The sequence below is a fragment of the Chaetura pelagica genome, unplaced genomic scaffold (genome assembly GCF_000747805.2).
Source record: "Chaetura pelagica isolate M959 unplaced genomic scaffold, ChaPel_1.0 scaffold142, whole genome shotgun sequence".
In the NCBI taxonomy this organism is placed as follows: domain Eukaryota; kingdom Metazoa; phylum Chordata; class Aves; order Apodiformes; family Apodidae; genus Chaetura; species Chaetura pelagica.
Window position 1 is genome coordinate 8,156,375 of NW_009952973.1, and position 9,891 is coordinate 8,166,265.

Consider the following 9,891-nt stretch of genomic DNA (forward strand, 5'->3'; position numbering starts at 1 on the left):
TTCCCTTGAGCACACTTTTTCCATATTTTTTCACTCAAAGTACTATTAATACTTTCTGATTATTCAGCAGAAAACTAAAAATGTCTCTTGAGCCATTCAACCTGATTTAATTGGTTTTGCTGTATGGCAAGCTGAATTCAGATCTCTATTTATCAATCTCCAAGTCTCTCCTCCCCTCTAAAACTGAGTGGTGCTCAGGTGAACTAAATCAGGAAGCAAAAAGTCTGTTTGGGACTGTGCATAAATGTTTTGGCAGCATTCACAAGGTCACTGAAGTGCATGAATTAAAGGAAGGTTGGTTGGTTGTTTAGTTGCATTCTCTCCACCCATCCCTGACTTCAGTGCTTCTCTGAGCCCCATGACTGTTATTCTTGACAGCTTTCCAGATTTCTCTGAATTTGTTTGAAGTAATATTTTTACTTTGGTCTTTATATCTTCATTTTTTTACTTTAGCAAAAAGAAAAAGGGGTGAGAGACTGCATAAGAGGATATAAAATATGGTTTTCTTGTGTATCAAAGGCAAATGATGTATTCAGAAGGTCAAAGTTCCTTTTTTTCCTGAAGAATTTAAATTCCTAGGCCCTTTGAGGTATGTGTAGTTGAGTAAGTTTCACCTGGAAAACTGTTTTGTGTTGAAATTTTATATGGTTTTGAATGTTATACCCCAACATACCCTCTGACCCCACCAGCCCTGCAACATCTCTAAATTCTTCCTGCTAAGATCTGTTTTCTGTAGACTCATTAAATTTCAGGACAGTGCATAAAACAAAGCATGCAAATAAATTACAAGACAGCTGGCATAAATAAATTCATTCTATTTCAAGCTATTTCCATACTTAAATGAAAGATCTGACATGCACATTTGTCCTGATCTTGGCTAAGTGTGAATTGCGTAATGGTTCACAGTTTCAGAACTGGATTTTTCAGTTTTGATTCCATGGCGTTTACACCCCACAGTCTGCTGGATCTCTTGGTTTGTTTTTCTGTAAGTGGATACAAAAGGGAAAAGGCCCTCAGCTTAATCCCTGCAACTTCATTTTTTCTTAACAGCTAATGCAAGTGCCCTATGGCAGAATTAGAAATAACAGACTAGTTTTCCTTTATCTGGTGTAAAAAAAGGCACATAAAGAACAGGTCACAGCTAACCTTGCAATGTGTGAGAGTTCTTGGCAGTTATGCCTGTGTACATGTAAGTGCAAAGAAGAGACAGGAAAGCAGAACTGGGTTAAGTTTCTTCCATGTCATCTCACCGAAAATCTCGAGTTCTTCTCTGTACAGTTGTCTGAGATTTGGTAGAAGAGTTAACCACTGAATAGTTATGTCTTGATAGGCCACTCTTCATTACTGCTGCAGAATCAAGATGGCAAAACACTCTTATATGGGGGAGAGAGGTTGGCCTATGCATGTACAGATAATCCTTTTCTGTAGCTGTTTGCTCTGCAAGCAAAATGTATCTGGCTTATTTGTTATTATGTAAAGCCTTGGCATCTGTTGAATTTACTGATAATTTGCTCTCCGGAAGCTCAGTGGTACAACAGTATACCAGAAACTATGCAGAATGGATGTAAAAGCTTCTGGAGTGATGCAGTTTTGCTGAAGTGTGAGAGAGGTTGGCCTTGATCCCCTGCGAGGCCAGCACACCAGAGCTGTCAAAATATCCATTGTCTGATAAGAACTGAGCAAATATTTGAGCCACAAGGGCTGGTAATGAAACTCCTCTGCAGCCTACTCAGTTGTGTTACTCCGTAGGTCACCATTAAAATTTTTCAGTAGTATAGAAGAGAGGGCAAGTTTGGGTAAGCCTTTTAGCCATAGGTAGTTCTATAAACTCTACAGTCATCTGCTAAGATTGCTGATTGCCACCATGGCTTCACCAAAAAGAAACATGGTAAGTTTTTGGTAAGAATATTTTTTTGGGTGGATTGACTAAGTTAGTATTTGGGAAGAATGCAACTTATTTGGGGGTGTTATTTATAAAATGTTGGCTAAAGTGTCTCATTGAAAGCTTGCAAGGTCAAAAATGCTGACATGAATATTGGAGAAGTCAAACCAACAGAAGGAAACCAATTTTTCTCTCAAAAACTCCTGGGTAGATTCCCTGAAGTGAGCTAGGGCAATATTTCCATTTTCCACTCACAATACACTGTTTATAGATAGAACTGTGATGTATATTTCTGTGTGAAAATTTCTGCTGTATAGGTAGCGGAAGGTTTGAGGGAGGGAAGGGAGACACATGAGCCGTACTACTCCACCATCAAGCAGCCTAAGTTTTAAACAATATTGTGTCAAAGAGCAGAATAAAAAATTCTTGCAGTGCCTGTATCCCCTTACGTCACTGAGGTGCTCAGGTACCAACAGGCTGGCAGGAACAAAGAAAGGAGGCGGTTTGACTGAAGGTTATAGTTACTATTTATGATCCCTGTGCATTATACAAGCTGTATCTAGGGTAACTTGAAGATTCTGACAAGGAGAAATAACTGTACCAAAGTATGCTTGGTTAGCAGCTTTGAAAATGCCAGTAACACCTAAGTTGTGCCTACTTGCTCTTTTAGACACTTAAGTATGGCATAGGAAACCATCAAATTATGGATGTGTGCCATGTAAAGGCAATTCTGAGTATTCCTGTATAGGTTAGAGGCTTTTTCTAACACTGAATCTTGTAGAGAAAGCCCTTATATGTCATTTGAAGATATGTTCATTTGAGGATCTGTGGCAGCATTAAGGGGAGGAGGTTCAGTAAAATGTGGCTTTAAGTCATCAAGTTATTAGTTTGTAATTCCTAAGAGAGTAAGAGAACAAAAAGAAGAACATTTAGGTCAATGAACAGACTTCCTCTGATTCATGTTAGTGTAGCAAGTTTAATTAACTAGGTGTTTTATGTCATTTGCAAACATCATATAGACTCTGCTCAATTGTGCATCTGTTTCTTCAGTCCCAAGGGAATAACCAGGGTTCAGCTTACCTCCATCTCTCGAGTGCTCCTGTGTAGTAATCTCCCATGTTATTTTTTATTAATAATAAATAAAATTGTTACAGATTTCTTTCATCTTAAATTATTTGATTTGCAGGCTAAGACATTCTGACTGACATATCTACTCTGCCTGATGTCTCTGTTTAAGGTCACAGGGGAGGAGAGTCACCTGGCAGTGCCTGGGGCAGAGTGGAGGGGGGAGGCTGAATGTGCAGGGTCTGTTCTCTGCTCTGCTGCTGACTCCAACTTTTGAAGGTACTTGATCTCCAAAGGAGTCCCAGTTCACAGCCCCATCTGATTCTATAAAAAAATATAGTAAACAAATTGATATGCTGTCAGGAAAGTCCATTTATGTGGGGAGAGCCAGTTCTCACTGCCTACAGGCTAGATATTGACTTAAAACAAAAACCAGCCCAAGTAAGTGAAACACTGTGCTCTTTGTAAGTAGCCTCAGGAAGAATTGACCCCAAAACACACCACGACACCATCCTTCCCGTGCTTACTTTCTGCCTTAGGGACCAGTACCTCAGTGTTGGCTTATATCAGCAGTACATTACTGCTTTCTATTGCTTTGGTTTTGACTACTCTGCACCTTGGAGTGAAGGTGACATCTGCCCCTTGCTTCTTCACAAAGAAGTAGATGCAATATTGTGTTGGTCCTGGGCTATTTCATTACTGCTTATGCACAGAAGCTGTGCACAGCTGCAGTGCTGGAGTTAGTTTACAGTAAAATTCTTCATAAAATGAACAAAGACAATAAGAGCAAAAAGAGATGAGTTTGTTTAAAGTAGCTCGAGGAAGCTTGCTTTCTCAGTAGCAACAGTGCCTTGGCTTTGTCTAACCTAATGCTTGCACTGACATTGAATTATCACTATTAATTTTCCTACCACAGACAAGGTCACAGTGATCAAGAGACTTAAATGGGTTTATAAATCTGACTCCTCACACTTAATTTTTGTTCTAGGCAATTTCTTCATGACATCAAATACTCATGAAAAATCAATAGTCAAATTCTCACTGTAGGTGCTCTGAGATTTTTAGGAATATGGGTAAATCGATTTGGTTTATTTTAAATAAGTTTTCAAAAAAGGTTATTGGGATGTTACTTGCCTCTCAGTTCACTACACCTCACATCAACTTTTGGTATAGGTGTGGTTGAGGCCAGCATTCTAGTTTCAGAGCCTAGCAAAAAGTTTTCAAGAATGAAAGGACCAGTACAAAATGTAGGCCATACAACTGCATGTCCATATGCCATATGGCCTGGAGAAGAGAAGGCTCTGGGGAGACCTCAAGGGCCTACCGGAAAGCTGAGGAAGGACTTGTAGTGAGAGGACAAATGCAAATGGTTTTGAGCTGAAAGAGGATAGATATAGATTAGACATTAGGAGAAACTTTATCAGTTGAGGATGGTGAGACACTGGAACAGGTTACCCAGAGAAGTTGTGGATGTCCCATCTCTGAAAGCTTAAGAGGCCAGGTTGGATGGGGCTTTGAGCAGTCTGATCTAGTGGGAGGAATCCTTGTTGATGTCAGAAGGGTTGGAACTAAGTCATCTTTAAGATCCCTTCCAACACAAACTGTTCTTTGATTCTTTGTAGACCTGGGAAAGGGAAGCAATGGTGAGAATGCAGATGGAGTTGTACTTAAAACAGTGGGGGCTGGGGAAAACAGCTCTATTGGAATTGCAGTTAGTTTGAACTCTATGGAGGTCAGTTAAATGAGTCAGACTTTTATACAGCAAGTTTTGGCAGTAAAAGTATGAGTTTTAGATGCATAACAAATACTTGGATGTTCATGTTCTGGATATCTGAGGAGAGTGAGTCAGGGGTATCAAAGATGCATGCGAGGCCCCAACATGATTGTGTTTGAGAGACAGCTGAAGTGCAGAATATTAGGATTGGAAAAGCATCTCCAAGTATTTAAGGAGTGCAGGGAGAGAAGTATGAGGCACCTTAGAGTGAAGCTGGCACTGTTTGAAGTCACATGTTCAGTCTTTGGGGCTTTCTGTCTGAGAGTCAAAAGCTTTCATGGTTTGTGTTAATTATGATGTCATCATGATCAAAGCTAGTCACTGGACTAAATATGCATGAAGGTCAAAGGCTGCAAGTAGTGTATACATGGTAGTGTATAAACCATAATGTTAATAATGGAAGATATAAATGAGACTGTTTTCCATATTTATATCTCAGGCCTCAAAGAACTTGTACTGTTCCTTAATGCCACAGGGGCACACTGTTGCTACGGTGTTCAAAGGAAGAAGTGCTTTGAAGAAATCATAGAACTTAGCAAGATTTTATGCCTTTATTCATGATGAAACAAGTTTAATTTGAAGTGATAATTCATTGCTGCAGTATGGAATGTGACTTTTTTATATTTTTTATTTTCTGAGGTTGGTGGCATTTGTTTCCTGGCAGTATTTATTTTGCTTGTAATCTTTAAACTTCTTTACTTTGTCAGAGATTTTGCCATTACACTGCAATACCATCTAACTTTGCTCATAAAACACATTTTTGGTAGACTCATTTATTTTCCTAATGGTGGTGAATAAGGAAATTAAATGAGTTGAAACCTTCAACTTCAGTTAGGTCACCAAACTTCAAAAAGAGCCTTAACTAGCCTTAGTCAATTGGTTGGGTTAGACAAGCATGTAAGTGTGAAATTCATCAAGAAATAACTCCAGCTAAATGTTTGGTTTGGCTTTTTTTTCAGATTTTCTTAAATGCTAGAATTACAGTATCTAAGACACTAGGAATTCATCTAGCTTTATGGAGATAGCATAAAAACTTTACTACTGAAAAACGTAATAGTCTTATGTAAGTCTACTCATGGTCACTGCAGATTATTTCTTGAAGTAACTCAATACTGTACATTAATGAATCTATCCTCATTGAAACTTAATGATCCTGAGTGGAAAAAATAAAGGCACTGCATTATTGACATGTGATTTCCAATCTTTTGGGCTCCATGCAGATGGTCAGAATTGAAATATTGTTGCAGTGTTTTTCAGTACAGCTTTTGTAAATGAATCTTATGTTTGAAACCAAAGCACTTGTTCTGGCAAGCCACACTTGTTAAAATAGCATCTCGGAGCTTTTTTGATGACTTCACCTAGAGTGGGATTAGAGATGACAAGGACTGTGTATCCTGAAAACAAATTATTTGTGAAATGTTTGGCATAACAAATACAAGAACCTAGCTAGAAAAAAAAAAAAGCAACACTTTTTTTTTTTTTTAAACAAAACCAACAAACCTACCATTTATTATAAAATAAAATTTAACAGTTACTTCCAAGCATGTGGAAGCAACCATCCAGTTAACACTTGCTGCATAATCTTTCTCCCATCTAAATTCTGCCCATCTTCCCAAAGTGCAGTGCAAAGTGTTGATAGGTTAAAAATTTACTTGTGTCCTAGATAGAAAGTGGGGTGCAATAATACAATACTAAAGGGAAGAAAATAATGCACCAGGTGTTATGAAGAACACTTCTGACAGTAAAGCTAAGAACTGTAAAAATGGTTTGAAGCAGAAGAAGAATGAGAGGAGATATGAAAAAGGTGGTGAATGCAGATAGAAACTATTAGCTTGTGTGCCATGGGAACACATGCTTTATTTGGATGCCTACTTTTCTTTTTTTTTTTTTTTTCTTGAGCAAAAATAAGGTGGTGCAGGTCAGGGGCTTGGCTTTTCAAATGTTAGTCAGAAAAGATGTATGAAATGTCATTTATGATATTCACTTGCACCCTATTTTAATTGCTATCTTCTTCTGAAGGATTTCTATCAACCTGACTGTTTTAACCATTTTCACAGTATGTTGAATAGTTCTTTAATTTGAAAAAATTGAGATGAAGGAAAGAGTTAATGTAATATATCTAACCTTGTAAGCTAAGCTCAAAGAGTTGCTGCTCTGTTTCATATGTGCAAGTTGCTATGCAAGTACTAACCTTTAAAATAATTGTCACATTATTTTAATTATCTCTAAGTTATCCTAGGGACAAAATAATTTCACATCACAAAGGAAAAAAGTATTGCCAGTGGTATTTAATAGTACTGTATTTGTACAAGGTCTCATCAGAGTGTATCAGAGAGATGGGTGTATGAAAATGACAGAAGAGAACTCTTCATTACAAGCACCCTGTCATCATTGTGATGTTGTCTAGCCAAGTCTGCTCTCTGAAAATTGGAGAAAAGCTGAAGACAGTACATAAATAAGTTTTAGGTTATGGTGTGTTTTCTGTTTTATTTTTTAGTAAATGTTTCCTGTGTTTTATGAGCTTTCTTAAAGATGTTATGGTGGTCCAAAAAATCCTATAGCTAAGTAGCACTGAAAGTTTGCCTTGAAGCTGGAACAGAATATTTTCTAAAGCCAAAATTCTTAAGAATGAAAGAAGACACGAGGCAGTTATTCCAAAGACCACATGCTAAATCCAGACTTTATCTCAGACAAGGCTAAGATCTGTGTGTCATACAATGTTATCATGCTTATTGTTTTCAACTGTTTCTGTAGCATGTGAATTGAGAGTGTGATTCGATACCAGCTGCATGTATTTTTTCACAGTTATGAAAAGGATATTTGTGCATGTGCTTGGTAATTCTGTAGTGCTTAATACCCAGGTTGCTTACTGTCATGGGAAGTGTCATGCTTTTGCTTCACAACCAGACAGTGTATGTTTTCAATGAAACCTTATTTAGGAAAGTATAACACATTCATCCTTGATATTTAAGCAAATTCACATTGCAGAATGATTAATTGCATTCAGCCGTTTCATCCACTTCTAATTTTTCAGGAGACATAATTGGATGTAAATTGGCCAGTGTTAATCATTAGATACCACTAATTAAAAACAGAAGCTGTAGGTAATGGTATGATTATTGGTAGAAATAAATGAAGCAGATCAAGTAACACTTTTCTGCAGGGACTCATGGCTTGTGCCTGAGCCTCATTAAATTCCAATATGTGAAGGTGCCTCGCTGGTAGAGGCTGCAGGAGAGATGTATTTATAAATAGCTTAAAAGTAACATAGGCAGGTAGTGTCTGAAAAAGGAGGTGGTGAACATTCCTGTGGCTCAAGGACTCCGCAGTTTAATAAATTAGGAACTTTAAAAAAGTGATTTAATTAGGTGGAAATTGTTTTTTCATAACGAAAAGCCAACTGAAAGAGAAACTACGGACACTTATTTTCTGACCATGTATCTGAAGCATACTGAAATGCAGTGTTCTGGAAATTCAGTGAGTATTTTTGAACCCAAACAATTCATTTTGTACTTTGTCTTTTAAAACTGAGTAAGGTGAAAGCTTGTTGGAAAAACTGTGATCATGGAATCAAATTGTTCAGTGTTCCTCATGCAGAGGAGATAATTTCCTCATGCAGAATCTTCTAACTTTGCTTTTAAATGACTTTGAAAATACACTGATAACTGATGAAACCTTTCAGTCTAGTGATTTTTTTTTGCATCATAATCACCAAAGTGTATTGTTAATAAATGTTAGTAATAATTACCTTTAAGAGATTTGTACAGTGATGGAAAACACCATTTAAGTTATTCAAAATAAAATAAATAAAATTGAAGCAAATAAAAGGTATTGATTGCAAGTACTGCATGCTGTTCAATCTTTTGGACAGAATTAGTGAATTGGGGGTTTCTTGGGGGTGAAGGGAGCCATGACTGGGAGACTCCTAATCTTCACTAACCTCCTATTCCCTGCCAATACCATGTTCACCATGTTAGGCAGCAACCAGGAGCTGGGATCCCTGTTCTCTGCATCATGCTCCACTTCTGCCCAGCAGCTTTGCTCTGGCACTGCTATTCTGGAGGAGGGAAGGGGCAAGCATGACATGATCATGGTATTGCCTGACAGTTGCAGTGACGAACCCTGCACAGAGGGCAGTGCCCCAGCTTTTCAGAGACAGACTGATGAAGGAGCTCTAGCAACCAGAGTTGGGACTCAAGCTTACTGCTGTGCATACTGCAATTTTACATACATGCACCACATTTAATTGTTTTGGTAGTGGTTGCTATTATATGTGCTTATTAGAATTGCAGCTACTACTGTGTCATCAATATATTACTGCCACTCATCCATAATCATAAAAATTTATACTGAAAATAGGTATTTTACATTTGATTGTTATAGTTTTAATGGCATAAAGTCATATTCAGTCATTTTATTATCTACACAAATAGCTTTCCTTTTCAGCACCACACTCTTATGTTTGAAATAAGTGTTTCACATTGCAGAATTCTCATCAGATCTGAACAAACACAAAATTAGTGCCAGCAGTACCAGAAAATATGTACAAAAGAATATAAATGTGCATACTACTATCAAATGAGGAAAGGATATTTTTACATATCTGCTGGGTTCACAAAATAGAGGCCATCAGAAATAAAACTCTCTGGAAACTACTACATCTGGTCTCAAAACAGAGGTATGATTTCATAAGAAAAGTCCAAGCCAATAAAGCTTGTCTGAGTAATCTTGCTTCTAACACATGAAGTTCATCTCAAGTGAACTAAATTTTACTGAACTCTATGCCTATGTGACTTTTTTTTTTTGTATGGCCTTCTGTATATGAATGTGAAGACTTTGAATTGCCAATCATAAATCCAAAGTCTAAATATTCTTATAAAATAAGATTGGAAAGGAGAAGAATGTCCTAGCACTAGCAGGAAAATTGGACAGTCTGTATATACAGCTATATTGCATGAGTGAGGGAGTAGATACTTGCCTACTGCAATATTACAAAGTAAGTAATCTTATTTCAAATTACACCTTCCATGTGAATCTGTTTCATGAGGAAGGAGAAATGAAGATAATTTATTGGCAGCTATCTTGAGAATGGCCTAGGAGTGATCATAAATCACAAGTGAGCATAACTGATAGTATCTTGCAAAATTTTTGGAGGGCTGTGTGTAAGTAC